General features: G+C 39.2%; 1 protein-coding gene across 11 annotated transcripts in view; it reads right to left on the reverse strand.

Moving 5' to 3' along the window:
* NAALADL2 (N-acetylated alpha-linked acidic dipeptidase like 2) overlaps positions 1-19,492 on the reverse strand; it is a 1,435,315-nt gene that overhangs the window by 814,302 nt on the left and 601,521 nt on the right. The window contains exon 4 of one of the 11 annotated variants that reach the window (XM_070072497.1): positions 15,973-16,072. The exons of the other annotated variants lie outside the window; for them this stretch is intronic. The gene's annotated coding sequence lies outside the window, so the exon portion shown is untranslated. The remainder of the gene's footprint in view (positions 1-15,972; positions 16,073-19,492) is intronic. 11 annotated transcript variants of the gene reach the window in all.

Genomic DNA, 19,492 nt, shown 5'->3' on the forward strand with positions numbered 1-19,492 from the left:
TGAACACACTAAGACAGATTGCTAGGCTGCAGGCTTTCACTGTGTTTGCAGGGATGATGGCATTGCAAGGCTGCCAAAGATGGGAATGAAAATAGTACAAGTTAAAATGCCACAAAGCTGGCTGCTGTTACTGAAATTTTGCTGCTTCTCTTGAATAAAGTCTTCTGGTTTGTTGCAAGCTTTTCGGTATGTTCACTATCCTGAAAATTTTGAATAGACAATGTTTTACTGGTGTTCATACTGCTCTTTGGGGAGAAACAGATTTTGGGAGGTCCTTACTCCATCAGTACCCTCTCAGAAGATTCGTTCCTGAGAAGGAATTTATAGTCTGTTCTCCCAGGGAAACTTTGGCAAAATAATCCTCACTAATGGTTAGAAAAACTACACCACTCATATTTTTCATATGAGATCTCCATGCATAATTATGGACAACATCAGGTTTGTGAAAAAAGTTATAAGTATAAAAACCTAAAGTAAGGAAAACAAGCAGAACTGGCCCCTGGATAATCCAGGTAAGAGATAGCTGGGGCCAGCTAAGCCTTGGCCTGCGGAGGAGGCTTCCCATAGAGGCAGCAGTTCGAGTCCTGGCTGCTCCACTTCTGATTCAGCTCCCTGCTATGGCCTGGGAAAGCAGTGGAAGATGGCCCAAGTCCTTGGCCCCTGCACCCATGTGGGAGACCCAGAAGAAGCTCCTGGCTTTGGATTGGCCCAGCACTGGCTATTGCAGCCAATTGGGGAGTGAACCATTGGAAGGAAACCTCTCTTTCTATCTCTCCCTCTCTCTGTCTGTAATCCTGCCTTTAAAAAATATTTGCTAGAGAGAGTGAGAGTGAGAGCGAGAGAGAGAAAGAGAAATCATCAATGGGCCAATCACCTTCCTGACAACAATAGCACAGACTCACCAGCATCTTGTTAGGGATTTAGAATCTCATGTCCCACACCTAAATACTAATTTTAATCTGCATTTAAACAAATATCCAAGGTAACATATGCACATGTGATTTTAAGAAGCATTGACACATAAAACAGAAGACAGTTCTTAAAAATTACCTTAGAGATAATATTGTACTTGTCTACTCTGAACATCAGCCTTTTGAGAAATGAAATCAAGTAGAAAACAAATATTATGTTCTAAAAACTAAAAAATGTATTTCCCAAACTGAAAAAATTGGACATAATAATGGCTGGGAGATTCTTGAGTTTCTTGTGTTTCTGAACATTTTGTGAAATAGGCACTGATTGCCTTTCGTTTCAAATTCTCTTTCTGAGTATATTTGAATAGTAAGGCGCTTTGGAAACTGGTAATAGTGTTTCCCTCCAGAGCAAAGGGCAGGTTTGCTTAAAGCCTTGCAAGATAGAGGTGGTGTTTACCTCTGGAGCAGAAGGCAGGCATGCTTCACGCCCACTTTAAAATGTTAGTTCTCTAAGCTCAGAATCTCTGGCTTGTAATGCTTGAGCAGATATCTGGGATCATCCATGCCACCCTGTGGGACTGAGGGGCAAGAGAATAGACATAAACATATTGATTTTCATGCTGCCTGCTATACTGTAATCCTTTTTATATGATGCAAGAGTGTCTTGTCTTCTGCTAGCATCCATAAAACTGTGGCAGGCTAAATTGTTACCTTGAAAATAGGTTAGAATCTCAGACCCTTCACAGCCTTTGACAACAACAAGACAGAAGCTAATAAATACCAAATTAGCAACCAAGCAGATAATTAATGAAGGAAAAATAAAAAGACAAAGATTTTTACAAAGGAAGTTAAGAGACTTGGGGATCCCAGAGATATAATAAAAATAACAGGAGATAAAGTGTAACGGAGGGGAAGAGAAAACAAAAGATCTCAGAGAAACAGCAATTCTTGCAGTAGACGTGGACGTTCATGTCTTCACAGGGAGTATGCATGAGAACTGGCTCAGGAAGACTCACAGTTGTAACACTGTGAAATCTCAAAAGTTCAAGAGAAAAGAAAAAGTTACAATGGCCTTTATTTATTCTTATTATTTCTTTGAAATGCAGACAACAGATAGACTGAAAGATGTCCCATCTATTGGGTCACTCCCAAAATGTCTTCAAAAGCCCTGGGTAGGGCCAGGCCAACACCAAGTTCAGGGAAAGCAATCCAGATCTCCCATATGGGTGACAGGGACCCAGGTACTTGAACCATAACCTGTTGCCTCACAGGGTGCTCATATCAGGAAGCTGGAATTGGGAACAGAGGTGGGACTGATTCACACACTCCAATATGAGATACCGTCCTTCCAAGAGGCATCTTACCTGCTAAGCCAATGCTCATCCCAGCAAAGTTTTATTTAGAAAACAATGTAATCAGAGTTAGATTGGGACAGAGGAAATCTATATAAGCATCTAAAATGCCAGCTTGTTATGATCGAAAAACAAAATAATCTTCAAACATTAAAAAAAAAATCAGAAAGCTTACCCCCTGACTCTGTGTGACTAGAAAGACTAGAAATAAAACAGAAATCAAACATAATTAAGAGAATTGAGTGATTAAAAACAAAACAAAACAAAACAAAATAGTAATGAGGCCGGTGCTATAGCATAGTGGGTAAAGGGTAAAGCCTCCATTTGTGGTGCCAGTATCCCATATGAGTGCCAATTAGAGTCCTGGTTACTCCATTTCCAATCCAACTCCCAACTAATGGACCTGGGAAAGCTCCAGATGATGGCCCAAGTCCTTGGGCCCCTGCACCCAAGTGAGAGACCTGGAAAAAACTTCTGGCTCCTCGCTTCAGATTGGCCCAGCTCCAGCCTTTGCAGCCATTTGGGAAGTATACCAGAGATGGAATATTTCTCTCTCTTTGTAACTCTGCCTTTCAAATAAATATTTTTTTTTTTTTTAAAAAGTAACATCTGAGTAAAAGTTAGTAGTGAAAGATGCAGAAAGAAACCAGGAATCCAATCAACCTCTGAGGTTCTACAATGAACAATAATTATCTAAACATGGTATTATAAAGTTTGTCATTAGTTTTCTGATTTAACACACAGCTACCTATTATTGTACTTGAAAAAAATATTTAACATTATAGATGCATGACACTTTATAATTCTACATTAAGGCATTCCTAGAAACCAAAAGTACCTAAAGCTAGAAAAATAAAAATTTAATTTTAAATGTTTGTTTATATTTATCTGAAAGGTGTAACAACACAGAGAGATCAGTTTGATTCACCCTCTCGAATCCCACAAGAGCGAAGGGTTGAGCTAGGCTGGCTCTTGGCTTTGATCGGCACAGTGCGCTGGCCATGGCGGCCATTTGGGGGGTGAACCAACAGAAGGAAGACCTTTCTCTCTGTCTCTCTCACTTTTCTAAATCTGCCTGTCAAAAAAAATTTTTAAATGTCAAACTCATAGAAGCAAAGAGTAGAATAGTGGTTACCAAGGGTAGGATGTGGAGGAAAGGATGTGATGTTGGTCAGAAGATACAAACTTGCAGTTAGAAGTAAGTAACTACTACAGGCCTGAGGTATAGCACTGTTACAACACAGTAATAATGTTTTGTATAGTGAAATGTTAAAAATATATCTTAAGTATTTGCATCACACACAGAAAAGAAGACAGATACGTTAATTAGCTTATTTATGACAATCATTTAGCAAGGAGCTGGATTGGAAGTGGAGCATCTAGGACTCAAAATGACACCCATATGGGATACTAGTGTCACAGGTGGCAGCTTAACTCATTATATCACAATGCTGGCTCCAAAAACTGCACTTCTAAGAATGCGCATCTCTATTCACTTTTGCAGAATGCTTGCCTGGGTGTTACCCATAAGCAAATATTTACTAGGACATACTGAACAAATAAGGGATAACTTTAGCCCTGACATTAGCTCTAATGCTTTTAACAGAAGCCCAAACACCTCAAAGCTTTGTGTAGCTGATGGCTACTTAGAAAGTGTTTAGAGAAGAAGGGAGAGGCTGGGCTGAGCAAAACTCCAATCACTTGGCAAACACATATTCCTAAAAACAGCAAATTTTGAACATGCTTTCCTCTACTCCAATATCTTGGAGGTGTCAAAGGTATTATTAGACTGGAAATATTCTTAATAATTTTGAAGACATGAAGTACCAAATGAAGAACCGTGTACTCTAGAATGTTGTTTTAAAAAATCCATTCCAGACACTAGACCTAGAAAACACAGCATCAGCATGAAAAGTGAATTTTCAGACTAAAAAGTGCTATATCCACGATATGCAAAATATCAATAATAATGTATTCCAAGAGGCAGTTGCAGAAAATAAGGCCATGGCATGAATAAAAAACAACTTTTCAGGCTAACAGAAAAATTAAGGCAGGAAAGAGAGAATGAATAAAAACATACTGTAAATATGCAGTGGCATGCAGGCACTGTATCTATAGTTACCTGGTGTGTGCCCAGGCATGAACATTTCCTAGGTCCTGAGCTGATGCATGGTTTTAAATATGCGGTTCTGCATATCTTAGTGCAGAGTTAATATCGTGTGTATCTTGAAAAAAACAGAAGGATGGTTGCCCTTCACAGAGACTGAATATTATGTTATAGACTTGCCTATAAAAGAGTGATGAAGGATTTTATAAATAAATGACTTTATTTTTATGTAGGTCTTCACAGTTTACAAAACACTTCTATATTTATTATCTCAATTGATCCTTGAAGTAATCTACTGTGGTAGATAGAAAAGAAATTATTAGTTTTAGAGAGGCACACAACGAAGCCCAGGGAACTCCCCCATTTAATTGGGAAGTGGGAGCTGAACAGGACAAGGTGAAGGTGTGAGCAAATGTTATGATGGCTAATCTGGAGCATTTGTGCCTTTACTACTCTGCCATCATAAGGAAGCAGCCCTAGTGAGCATCCTGCCACAGGGCTGGAAGTAGTTTAGGATACATGAAATTATATATCTCACCCACTGAAACACAAATATTGAGTTTCTATTTGATAGCAGGCAGAATGGTAAATGTTCACATGCAATGATAAAAGCAAAAAATACACAAAATACACAAATCCTGTTTTCATGAAATTTACAGGTGAGGTAGGGAGACGGTGAGGAAATTATTTTGGTAATTAATAGAGTTCAGTGACTGGGTGTTTGGATGGGCAATGATAGCAGTTTATTGAAAAGTGATGCACTGGAAGAAAAGCAGTCTAAAAATGAATGATTACAAGGTTAGGTCTGGACATGATAACTCAGGAATCTTTGAAATATCCAAATAGAAATGTTAGGTAGACACACTGACACAGGGCTAGAACTCATAAAAGTTCTAGACTAGGGCTGAGAGTGTGAATGTGTGTGTGCATGTGTGCATGCGAGCATGCACATATACATGTGTATATCTTTCTATCCATGTAAGATCTAGATAGCTCTGTAAAGCAAGACTAAAAAATGATTGTTGTCAATACAGAGTGTTAGGTATAATCCTGGAAAAATTTAAATATAATCAACTATAAATCCAATGAAGCAAAAGAATGCATGAAGAAAGGAGTGAAGGAACAAGAGGGTACATATATAACAAAGCAAAGGTTGGCCCTTTTTTAATGAAAGTGGTAGGGTAAATGAAATATGGTTTTCTTGCCCTATACTAAATACATGACATTCATTAAAGAATTCACAGATGGAACTACCTTCACTTATAATACCATAAACTATTTTGTAATGTTTCATTTCTCTAGTAAGTTTAAAACCAACAATGTCATGGTAAAGAACAAAGCATGTAAAGTAGAACAGCATATTATCCAGTATTAAAAAATGATTCACGGCATTCAACTATTTAAAAGGCCTACATGAAAAATATACTACAGTGCCGGCACCGTGGCTCACTTGGCTAATCCTCCGCTGCCAGCATCCCATACGGGCGTCGGATTCTGTCCTGGTTGCTCCTCTTCCAGTCCAGCTCTCTGCTGTGGCCAGGGAGGGCAGTGAGGATGGCCCAAGTGCTTGGGCGCCTGCACCCACATGGGAGACCAGGAAGAAGCGCCTGGCTCCTGGCTTCGGACTGGCGCAGCACCGGCCATAGCGGCCATTTGGGGAGTGAACCAATGGAAGGAAAACCTTTCTCTCTGTCTTTCTGTCTCACTGTCTATAACTCTACCTGTCAAATATAAAAAGAAAAATATACTACATATAAAACTAAAAACTGAATGGCTGTATGTAAATTGTTTTTGTAAAATTTATAAAAAGATACTATGTCTGTGTGAAAGAAATAAAATATATTTTTCTCTCTTTTAAAAATAATTTGGTGATTCGGCACAGTGCGTGCCAGCCGTAGTGGCCATTTAGGGGGTGAACCAATGGAAGGATCTTTCTATCTCTCTCTCTCTCACTGTCTAACTCTATCTGTCAAATAAAATTAAAAAAAAAATTAGAAAAAATAATTTGGTGATTTTCTTAGTCAAAAAATGGCTGTTTCTAGCCCACAGTTGCATGTGATTAATTCAACTATTACAGATTTTTTTTGTTTTGACAAGGTAGCATATTCAACTATCTGTAAATAAGATGACAATATATTCTTGTTTGGACAGTCCCAATTTACACCTCTTACATCAAGACAATACTAATAACATCTTCTTTCATTTTCAAATATGTATAAGCTTGTATGGTAAGTGACTTAGTCACCATATGTGCAAAACTGAGGGCGGGAAAGACTTTTCTATCCCTAAACCCAAGAATCTAAATCACTACATCTTCCAGGTTGTGATCAATGATCTGTCTATTGATCTGATTATTTTTAAAACAAATATTTAACAAATATTTCTGATATGTACCCCTAGTTAAAAGTCACTGATCTAAAGTTAGTCAAGAGTAACCAGAAAACAAATATACGTATGGACAAATATTTATATGCTGAAATCACACCTGTCACAAGATGACAAGTCTGAAGATTTACACTTGTGGTACTTTATAGATGTTTGGCTTTGAGGATACAGGGAATTTTACCTTAGCAAATGTTTATAATTTGAAGTCCTGAATACTGCTCCCAATATGAACAGACAGGTGGTTTGTCAGTCCTGATAACATGGTTATCTAAAACATCAGGATTTACTTTTCAGGGGTCAGTGTTTGGCCCAGTATATATGATGCTAGTACCCCATATCAAACTATTTGGGTTTCAGTCCCCACTTTGGCTCCTGCCTCCAGCTTCCAGCCAGTAGAAACTTTGGGAGGCAGCAGATGATGGCTCAAGAAATTGGATTCCTGCCATCTACTTGGAAGACCTGGACTGAGTTCCAGCTTCTAACTTTGGCTCCCTGCTGGGGTCATTGCATTCCTTTGGTGAGTAAAACAACAGATGGAATCTCACCCCAATGTCTCCTCCAGCCCCTCTCTCTATCTTTCTTTCTTTCCCTGTCTCCTTCACTCTTTCTATTTCTTTCAATATAAAGAAAGAGATATAACTTTTCTTAATTTTATTTATTTATTCAATATGCAACTTATTACTAAAACAATTCCATGTAAAGATTAATCTCTTTTTACCCTTTAAATATTCTGTTTTCAAAAAAATAAATGCATAAATAACATTTCACTAAAAAAAATTAAGTATTCTACTTATTCAAGTTTTTATTTTAAAAATTTAATCATAATATTTATTAGCTTTTACTAAAAACAAAAATCTAAATTAAAGGTTTGAGACTGTCATGTAAACAAAATTACACTGCAGGCTTTCTTCTCATCTCCTTTGAGAATCTGCATTCTCAAACCAAATAGGTTTGGTTAGTGGGTCAGGGTTAGGAGGGCAGCTCAAGAATGTCTTTGCTTTGACTTCTTTAGCCTCCCTGTCTTCCTTGGCTTTTTCTTTCCAAGCAGCAAAAGAAGCTTCATTCATTAGTACAATTTGATTCTGACTCAGTCACTTTGCCTAGCACCCAGAGTAGCTCACATGCCTGAGAACAGACACCTTGGCCTTCTTATCCAAGGGCTTTGTAAATGCAAACTGCACAGCCACCATGACCACACTGTGGCAATAGGGTGTGCAAAATACCAGACACTTTTGAATGATGGATCTAGCAAAAAGTCTCTCCAAGGATAAACAAGCAGGAGTGAGATCATTTCGGCATAGAACTTCAGGTCCTGACACCCCCAGAGCTTGGTCTTTGGCTAACCAGATGGATTCCATTGTTGAGAAATCATTCTGCCATGTGCTCTGATAACCTTTCACATCTTAACATAGACCATGCAGGTAAGGCTTCACCCAGCTGATCTGTCTCGGCTATAATTCTCTCCAAACATGACAGCATGAAAGGCTAGTAGAGAGGTGATGTCTCAAGGACATTTCCTTCCCATCTCCTGGTCTGCCAAGGATGCTGCTAGGAGACAATTCCTTATCTCTTGGGTTCTATTGAGACCTGGAACATCCTACTACCCTTCTCTACTGAGCGTACAACTGCAGGTTACAAAATCACTCCATTGCTGCAAAGCAGCAGCATTTTAGCAGCAGGGTGCCCCAGGACTCATGTCATTACACTCATCTAATCCCATCCTATCCACTGTTATTCTAGGGTGCAAGACAATTTGGGAACTGGCACCTTTGTATATCTTGGTTTTGCTCTCCATATAAGTAAAACCTGGATCAAAATATAGCTTATTTCTTTACTGACTAAATCTTTCATCCTTGTGTTACAACATGGATGAGGAATGTAGTTAAAGTAGGGGGTCAGAGCAGGGTCCTGGGATAAGGCAACTATTGCCAGATCCCAGAAAGTACTACCTACTTTTCATACTGAGAGATACAGGTTGAGCATCTCTGATCCAAAAATCACAAATTGAAAGTACTCCAAAATCTGAAACCTTTTACATTTCATGGAGGTGCTCAAAAAGTTTTGGATTTCAGAATGTATCTTATATGGGATTGTCAGATTAGGGATATACAAGTAAGTAAAGTCTATGCAAATATTCTGAATTTAAAATATTTCCAAATCTGAAACATTTCTGTACCCAAGTATTTTGGATATGGGACACTCCAGTTATAATAGTTCTGAATGAGTGAAAAAGAGCTGAGTAGAGGGAGAGTGACTAGGTATGGATCCCATTCAGAAAGAAAAGAAAATTGCATAGCTATAGACTTGGAGAAAATAGACGTTATTGGAGGACACTTAGGTTGTTATAGACTAGCAAGTAAAAGAAAGCTAAAAAAGAACAACTGAAAAATAATATATTGGCCAGCAGCACATTAGGGATATATTTATTATGACACAAGAAAATATTTTAAAAACTAGCAAATGAAAAAAAAAACTATATGTTCTTTGTGATCCTGATGCTATAATACAAAGAAACAAAATAAAGTACAGATTGAACATCAATATTATTTTGTTGCTTAAAAATATTGTGTCCTGAGGCTGGCACTGTGGCACAGTGGGTTAAAGCCCTGGCCTGAAGTGCATCCCATATGGGCACTGGTTCTAGTTCCCCTGCTCCTCTTCTGATCCAGCTCTCTGCTATGGCCTGGGAAAGCAATGGAAGATGGCCCAAGTGCTTGGGCCCATGCACCCACACGGGAGACCGGGAAGAAGCTCCTGGCTCCTGACTTTGGATCGGCTCAGCTCCAGCTATTGTGGCCATCTGGGGAGTGAACCAGCAGATGGAAGACCTCTCTCTCTGTCTCTACCTCTCTCTGTAAATCTGTCTTTCAAATAAATAAATAAATCTTTAAAAAGTATTATGTCCTATCTAAAATGACAATTACCTTTATAATTAGAAAAGGAATAAATACAAAGTAAAAATGGTCAGAAGACACACTGGATTAGAAAAAGAGAAACAATAGTTACATCTGTACAAGCAAAGTACTCAAAGCCAATTTAGTGGCATGTTGATTCTAATTACTATTTTAACATTTATTTAAACTACTGCATTTTACCACTAATGAAGTGAAAAGTAAATAAGCTTACATGCCTTCATCTTTAAATATCTTTCCTTTTTTGTAGGCATATCTGTTTTACCTACCTTGCCTAACTAAGTTAAGGTCATTCATTCTGAATGTTAATAAGCGAAGCATACCATGAAAAAGAGGAAGGGGTTTCATCAAATGTCAACACTTCAAATATACCTTAAATATTCAGCTTTGGTCAGTCTGGTGTGCGTTTCTCAATAATCTTCCTAAATGGCCTTGATTGAAAGTCTGGGGAACATACATGCAAAGATCTCACAAGAATAGAAAAAACCCTAATTGAACACAAATATATGTAACTCTATACCTTTTGTTTAACAAAAGTCTGAATCTCTTAAAGTCATATATTTCTAACTGTAGTCTTCTCCAGTGTATTCATACTCTGACATATTCATTAGTATATTCATCTTTTTTATTTTTGAAAGCTTTTATTTAACAAATATAAATTTTATAGGTACAGCTTTTTGGAATATAGCGGTTCTTCCCCCCCATACCCACTTCCCACCCCGACTCCCTTCCCACCTTCTACTCCCTCTCCCATCTCATTCTTCATTAAGATTCATTTTTAATTATTTTTATATAGTATATTCATCTTAAAACATTTCCATCTCTCTTTTTTCTAATGCTTATTTTTATCTACTTAAAAGGCAGAGCAACAGAGAGAACAAGAACAAGAGCAAGAGCAGCCTTCAATCTGCTGGTTCATTGCAGCAGCCATGGCTGGACCAGACTGAAGTCAGGATGACAGCATTTCATCTGAGTCTCCCAAATGGGCAGCAAGGACCCAAGTACTTCAGCCATCATCTGCTGCTTCCCAGGTTGCGTTAGGAGGAAGCTAGATTGAAAGCAGAGTAGCCGGGGCTCTAACTGGCACTCTGTTATGGGACACAAGTATTCTATGTAGTGGCTTAACCAATTGCATCACAATGTCTACCTCCCAATACCTCCATATCTAAGTATTTTTTTCTTTGTCATAGAGAAATAACAGCCTCAGCTACAAAAGCTTTATTTTTTCCCTTGAGTCTTGCTGCCTAATGAGCTACTTTGACAAACATGAGAATATTACACCTTCAGGAGATCAAGGCAAGAAATAAAGATCCATGACATAGTCAGACACCCATATCCACTGTCACAAATATTCCACATGTCACTAATCCTATATCCCAGGGAAGGTACACTGATCTGTGAACTAACTGACATTGGAGTGTCTCTGCACTTGACCACATATCCACACAACAAAGTTTAACTTCATGTAAAGCTCCTTTAAAGTCTACTTTCTTCTAAAATCCTGCCTATCTATCACCTTTACTGCATTTAACAGTAACTTTAACATATGTGAAGGTCATACATAGTTTATATGCTCAAGTACACAGTCATGAGTGAAAAGTAGAGGTTTTAGGATGAATGGCTAGTCTTTGGGCATGTTATATACCTCTCACTGTCTTCATTAATTTGTTATGTACACCTTTACTACTTACTCATCCTACTATTCAAAAAACATCTCTTGAGAATCTATAATATGCCAGTAAAATTGCTAGGCACTGAAAACACATCAGTAAAATAAAATGAGCAAAATACTCAGAGCCTGTATTCTAATGAGAGAAGATAGTCAATGAATAAAGAAATGCATAAAGGACAGCAATAACAATTTGTATCATTGCAACTAACACTTATTCAATACTTACTGGTGCAGGTACTGTACAAAGTGCTTTGTGTTAACTCACAACAATTTGTGAAGTCAATACTATTATTGTTCTAATTTTACAGATGAAAAACTCAGGCACAGAAAATTTCAAAAACTTGCCCAAAGGTATGAAGAGAGAAGTGGAAGAAAATATTGACTTCTAGGCATTCTGGTTCCAGCATCCACCCTCTTAAGTCATCACCATGTCATACACTCAACACTAAAAATAAGTTATATGAAGAAAATTAAAGCACAGTTAATAGGACAGAAATAATAGAGACAGGATGGGCAGGAACTCTGATTTAAACACAAACCTGAAATAAAGTGAGTGCCCATAGGGCATCAAGACCACTTACCATCATGATTTGTTTCAACCTGAATACAAACTTATTGAACTGCATTTGACTTAATTGAAGGATAATTAGAACTTGTATCTAGCTTTACTGTTGAATATATACCTGTGCTGAACATTCAAAAGTAGGTTTGTGGGCAGGCTTTATAGCCCATTGGGCTAAGCTTCTACTTGGGATGCCTGAAACCAACACTGGAGTGCCATTTCAAGTCCCAGCTGCTCCCTTCCTATCCAGCTTCCTGCTAATACATACTGGGACAAGTGCATGATGGTCCAATAATTGGGCTCCTACCACCCATCTTAAAGTCCCAGATGGAGTTCCAGCCTCCTGACTTTGGCCAGGCTCAGGCCTGGCTGTTGCAGGCACTGGGGAGTGAAACAGTGGATGAAAGATTCCACTCTTCCCCTCTCTTCCCCTCCCTCCCCTCCCCTCCCCTTCCCTCCCCTCCCCTCCCCTCCCTTCTCCTCTTCTCTCTTCTCTCCCTGCCCCTTCCTCTCTCTCTGTGTCTACCTGTTTTTTTTTTTTTTTTTAAGATTCATTTATTTATTTATTTGAAAGTCAGAGTTACACAGAGAGAGAAGGAGAGACAAAGAGAGAGAGAAAGGTCTTCCATCCGCTGGTTCACTCCCCAAATGGCCACAATGGCAGGAGCTGCACTGATCTGAAGCCAGGAGCTTCTTCCGGGTCTCCCACACGGGTACAGGGGCCCAAGGACTTGGGCCATCTTCTACTGCTTTCCCAGGCCACAGCAGAGAGCTGCATAGTAAGTGGAGCAGCCAGGTCTCGAACTGGCGCGCAAATGGGATGCCGGCGCTTCAGGCCAGGGTGTAAACCCGCTGCACCACAGCGCTGGCCCCTGTGTCTACCTTTTAAAGTGGATGAACATAAATAATAAACAAATATTTTTTAACAGTTTGGTGTCAGGAATGGGCATTTAGCCTAATGGTTGAGCTCCTGGCTCCTGACTTCGGATTGGCACAGCTCAGGTCGTTGTGGCCATCCGGGGAGTGAACCAGCGGATGGAAGACCTCTCTCTCTCTGTCTCTACCTCTCTCTATAACTCTGTCTTTCAAATAAATAAGATACATCTTTAAAAAAAATACAAAAATCTTGCTCTGTTTAAACTCTGCAGTTTTATGCTTCCTTAGATAATGATTTATACTACTGTACTTAAGATTGCCCTTTAAGTTTCTTAATCTTGGATTACAAAGAGTATTCAGAAGTCAGAAATTAATTTTGCAAATTTTTACACATTGCTAATTGTAAATCAATAACTTAACGGACATAGAAATAGATTGTCTTAACTCCTGGCTACGCCCTTGGGAACAAAGAAACTAAAATCCCATCAGACCTATCTTGAAGACTTTTATACTTCCTTTTACTTTTGTCTCCCTTTTACTTTTGTCTCCCATTCTATTATTGCTAGTCTACAAGATACATTATACCCACTGTCAAAGTCAGTGCTTCAGAAAAGGCATTTGCCTCGTTGCAAAATAGATTTATAGAGATCAAACAGAAGATTTAAAACACAACACTAAACATATTTTAATGTTCAGAAAAGCAACAAGGGTTGTATATAAGAAAATTATATGTAGATATAACTTCTGGATATAACAGAAAACTTAGATACTGAAGTACCTTCTGTTTTGAGGCACATTGTTACATCAGAGGAAAGCACAGGTAGCAGCAAACATCTTATTAAACAACAAGTGTGCAAATGGAAAAGGCAGAAGCCTGCAGGGCCATGTTAATTATCTCAGGGTCAGAGGCATTAAGAAGACTGTCTGGCAGTTTCTAAGGCAGTCATATGGCAGTGCCGACACACAAGCATCCCCAAGGTCCTGCAGTTACAGCACTGTCATATTTCAAATGACAGGTAATACTTATGAACACGCTGACACTAACCTCCTCAATTATAGTCAATGTCAAGGCTTTACAACTGAAGGAACTGCTAATTTCTAACATACATATTGCCTGACAAAAAGTAATTTATAAAAATAAATGTTCAAAGTACCTATTGCATGATGCTAAAGAAATCTTTGGAACACTCAAATACAGATAACATCTTTTCAGCCATTAGGTCTTGAGGACAAAACTTAGATATTATTTTATATCGAGGATAGTTTCTGTGTTATATATGACACAAGGAAATCTCCACAGGATTTTCTGAGTATAATTCTCCTTGCATATAGTGATATGCTATCACAATATATTGTGATTTAGACTTCATTTCTCAATAAAATTATAGTAAATTACAAATTTAGATACATTATTATATCTTCAAACTGCATCTTTCCTATTTTTCACCTTTCATTTTATTTGCGTATTTTTGCAAAGCAGTACACTGGATTTGTCAACACCTTTCTTCATACTTTTTCTTTTACTTTCAAAACCCATGATGGACCTCAGAGAGAAGTCATTAAGATGTTTGTGTGTGTATTTGGGAAACTTGAATAGTGCAACCTTTGATTAGGAACCAGAAGTCTCATACAGGCTCAGGCTTAGCATAACATATTTTTAAAAGATTTATTTACTTATTTGAAGGTAGAGTTACAGAGAGGTGGAGGCAGAGGCAGAGGCAGAGAGAAAGAATCTTGCATCTGCTGAGTAACTCCCTGAATGGCTGCAACGGCTAGAGGTGGGTCATCCAAAGCCAGGAGCCAGGAGTTTATTTTGAGTTTCCTATGTGCGTGTAGGGGCCCGAGGACTTGGGCCATATTCTGCTGCTTTCCCAGGCATATTAGCAGGGAGCCGGATGTGAAGAGGAGCAACCAGGACTTAAACTGGCACACATATGGGATGCTGATACTGCTTTTTACTGCTTTATCTGGTACACCACAGTGCCGACCCCAGTATACCATATTTTACAATCAAAATCCTATATCTGAGAGATTACATTCTAATGGGAATTTTAGCTCACCTGGATGAAGACTGTTAAGGGAAGCCTGCAGGCAAAAGATACCTGGGAGAATCTGACATCTATGATGTAGTCCAGGAAGGCTGAATAATTTTTAAAGCTGTGGATTTAGCAGCTAATCCACTACAATTATTTTCTGTCCTTCATGGAAATTTCTCAATTAGCAGGCTTCACAGAACTGAAACATGTTGAAATTGAATATAAATTTGTTTAAGTTTTCTGGAATGAGAATGCCTAATATTAATTTTTTATAAAGATTGATTTATTTATTTGAAAATCAGAGCTACAGAGAAAGAGAGAGGGACAGAAAGAGAGAGCATGAGAGAGAGAGAGAGAGAGAGAGAGAGAGAGAGAGAGAAAGGGAGACAGAAAGGGAGAGAGAAAGAGATTTTTCCATCCGCAGTTTCATTCTCCAAATGGCTGCAATGTCAGGGACTGGACAAGGCCAAAACTAGGAAAGCAGAACATCACGGTCTCCCATATGAGTGGCAGGGACTCAAGCACCTGGGCCATCCTCTGCTGATTTCTCAGGCTCATTAGTAGGGAGCTGGATTGGAAGTAGAGCAGCCAGGAATTAAACCAATGCTCTTACTGAATGCCAGCATCACAAGCAGGGGTTTAACCTGTTATGACTTTGTACCACAATGCTGCTTTTAGTTTAACAATAATAAATTAAAATCTACATTGAAAACAGCAGGGGGCTAGCCAGCTCTCTCTATGGCCTGGGAAAGCAATAGAAAATGGTCCAAGTGCTTGGGCTCCCATACCTATGTGAGAGACCCAAAAGAAGCTCCTGGTTCCTGCCTTCACTTAGGCCCAGATCCAGCCACTGCAGCCATGGGGGAAGTCAATCAACAGATGGAAGATCTCTCTCTCTCTCCTTTCTCTTTTTCTGCTTCTGCCTCTCTGTAACTATGTTTTTCAAATAAATAAATCATTAAAAAAAAAAAAAAAGGAAAACAGCAGGAAGGAAAGAGTTGCCTTACATCTTCTAATCCAGCTCTGAGCTGCACAGTGTGAAGATGAACACTTCACCTTCCGCTTGGAAAAGGGAGGGGGAAATTCCAGTCCTAAGACTTGAATCTGTGTCAGGCACACCATAACAAAATTCAGAGTTGGAAAGGCCCATACTTACAGACTGAATACTTGGACCCTCCACAGCCGGGCCACTCTGCAAGCTTTCCTCCAACCTTCAGCAGACAGTGAATCAAGACTCCATCCAATGGAGGGGAGGACTGTAGGATGGGAGAGGGAGCTTAGGACTGTGCCTTTGAGCTCACAGCCAGGCCTGTCACTATAAGACATAGCACCTGACAAAGCCTGAAAGCTTCTACCTCTAAGCCAGAGCTCACAGATAGAGCCTCTGAGGCATCAGCCATGAGGTTCCAGCCATCAGGCAGAGACCTTCACTCTGGTGGGATTTGTTTGTTTTTCCACCAGCCTCTCATGAGTATTGCATGTACCCCAAGATTGCACAGGGCCTGATGACTCTGCCCAAGTGTGACTCACCTAGCATCTGCCTAGAAAGCTGAAAGTATGCTTCTTTTACCTTGTCTACAACTTGGACAGAGAGTAAGGAACTATAGGGACTTAGAGAAATGCTGGTAAAACCCAGCTTTGTACAGGTTCCAATGGACCCTGTCTGCATATCAGAGCCTGCAGTCCTAGCCTCTAGACCTGCTCAGTGCCAAGTATAGTGTGGTCCCAAGGTATTCAGTCTTATATCCTAGACAGCACCACTTGTGGCTGGTATAACTGGCCTCAAGTTGTGAGTCCACCTCGGGAACAGACAGATCATAACAGAGTGGACTTCAGCCCAAGATGCACTGTTTTTGGCAGGCTATGGGCTTCCTGTGTGATCTAACATTGCACCATTGATGGACACAGGACTAGGCATATGAACTTACTAAGCCCCAAGAAGAGATTTGTAAGGACGTAACACCTGTTAAAAAACTTGCCCAATTCATTCTGAATAGCATACCAACTGCACGTTGGGAGTAAATCTGGACTTGGGTCATATATTAGGACCAAGACATAGAAAACAGTCAAAATCAGGCCTTTGACAAACCGCCATTTAGGGTGCCTTCTAGTGATGAAATAGCAGAAGTGTCTACAAACACTCAGAGATAATATGTTGCTTAGAATTCTCTGAAGGACATCTAAGCAGATTACAATAACTAATGTTTAAATGCACAAATGATGTCATATGTCAACAAGTGTCAAGAACTATGAGGAGGAGATGGCATTGTGGTGTAGTAGGTAAAGCCACTGCCTGTAACACCAGCATCCCATATGGGGGCCTGGTTGTGTCTTGGCTGCTCCACTTCTTTTTTTTTTTTTAAAGTTTTTGTTTTTGACAGATACATAAAACATACATATATATGGGGCATCATGTAATGTTTCAATACATGAATATATTGTGCAATGTCTAAATTAGGGTGAACATATTTATCTCCCTAACATTTGTCATTTTTTATGATAAAAACATTTTTTATTATTTTTTTAACTTTTATTTAATGAATATAAATTTCCAAAGTACAGTTTATGGATTACAATGGCTTTCCCTCCCTCATAACTTCCCTCCCACTTGCACCCCTCCCATCTCCCGCTCCCTCTCCCATTCCATTCACATCAAGATTCATTTTCAATTATCTTTATACACAGAAGATCGATTCAGTATATATTAAGTAAAGATTTCATCAGTTTGCACCCACACAGAAACACAGAGTGTAAAATACTGTTTCAGTACTAGTCGCAGCATTACTTCACATTGGACAACACACTAAGGACAGATCCCAAATGAGGAGTAAGTGCACAGTGACTCCTGTTGTTGACTTAACAATTTGACACTCTTGTTTATGGCGTCAGTAATCTCCCTAGGCTCTAGTCATGAGTTGCCAAGGCTATGGAAGCCTTTTGAGTTCGCCAACTTCGATCTTATTCAGACAGGGTCTTAGTCAAAGTGTAAGTTCCCTCCTCCCTTCAGAGAAAGGTACCTCCTTCTTTGATGGCCCCGTTCTTTCCACTGGGATCTCACTTGCAGAGATCTTTCATTTAGGTCTTCTTTTTTTTTTTTCCCCCAGAGTGTCTTGGCTTTCCATGCCTAAAATATTCTCATGGGCTCTTCAGCCAGATCCGACAGCCTTAAGGGCTGATTCTGAGGCCAGAGTGCTGTTTAGGACATCTGCCATTCTACGAGTCTGCTGTGTATCCTGCTTCTGATGTTGGATCGTTCTCTCCCTTTTTGATTCTATTAGTTAGTATTAGCAGACACTAGTCTTGTTTGTGTGATCCCTTTGACTCTTAGACCTATCAGTGTGATCAATTGTGAACTGAAGTTGATCACTTGTACTAGTGAGTTGGCATTGGTACATGCCACCTTGATGGTATTGTATTGGAATCCCCTGGTATGTTTCTAACTCCACCATTTGGGACAAGTCTGATTGAGCATGTCCCAAACTGTACATCTTCTCCCTCTCTTATTCCCACTCTTATATTTAACAGGGATCACTTTTCAGTTAAAATTTAAATACCTAAGAATAATTGTGTGTTAATTACAGAATTCAACCAATAGTACTAGAACAAAAAAATGCTAAAATGGATAAAGTATTACATTGTACATCAACAGTCAGGACAAGAGCTCATCAAGTCACTGTTTCTCATAGTGTCCCTTTCACTTCACCAGGTTTCCTTTTTGGTGCTCAGTCAGTTGTCACCAATCAGGGAGAACATATGATATTTGTCCCTTTGGGAATGGCTTAATTCACTCAGCATAATATTTTCCAGATTCCTCCATCTTGTTGCAAATTATTGGGTTTCATTGTTTTTGACTGCTGTATAGTATTCTATAGAGTACATGTCCCATAATTTCTTTATCCAGTCTACTGTTGATGGGCATTTAGGTTGACTCCAGGTCTTAGCTATTGTGAATTGAGTTGTAATAAACATTTAGGTGCAGACAGCTCTTTTGTTTGCCAATTGAATTTCCTTTGGGTAAATTCCAAGGAGGGGTATGGCTGGGTTGTATGGTAGGGTTATATTCAGGTTTCTGAGGAATCTCCAGACTGACGTCCATAGTGGCTTAACCAGTTTGCATTCCCACCAACAGTGGGTTAGTGTCCCTTTTTCCCCACATCCTCTCCAGCATTTGTTGTTCGTAGATTTCTGAATGTGGCTGCTTCACTTCTGACTGAGCTCCCTGCTGATGGCCTGCGAAGAGCAGTGGAAGATTGCCCAAGTACTTGGGCCTATGCCACTCTCTTGGGAGACCTGGAAGATGCTCCTAGCTCCTGGCTTTGGCCTAGACCAGACTTTTTTAGCTGTTGAGATCATTTAGGGAATAAACTAACAAATACAATATCTCTATCCATCTATCTATCTATGTCTATGTGTGTGTCTCCCTCCATTTCTCCATCACTGTCTTTTAAATAAAGAAATCTTTTGAAAATCCTATGTTTATGGATTTATAGCAAAATGAGTAAATCACACAAAAACATACATACACACACACACATACACACAAGAAAGCTAAATGTCAATATTATGAACATAGATGAAAAAATCTTCAACAAAATATTAGCAAACCAAATCCAGCCCCACAATAAAAACGATAATTCACCGCAATCAGCGGAATTCATCTCAAAGAAGATATATTG

Source organism: Oryctolagus cuniculus, chromosome 4 (genome assembly GCF_964237555.1).
Source record: "Oryctolagus cuniculus chromosome 4, mOryCun1.1, whole genome shotgun sequence".
In the NCBI taxonomy this organism is placed as follows: domain Eukaryota; kingdom Metazoa; phylum Chordata; class Mammalia; order Lagomorpha; family Leporidae; genus Oryctolagus; species Oryctolagus cuniculus.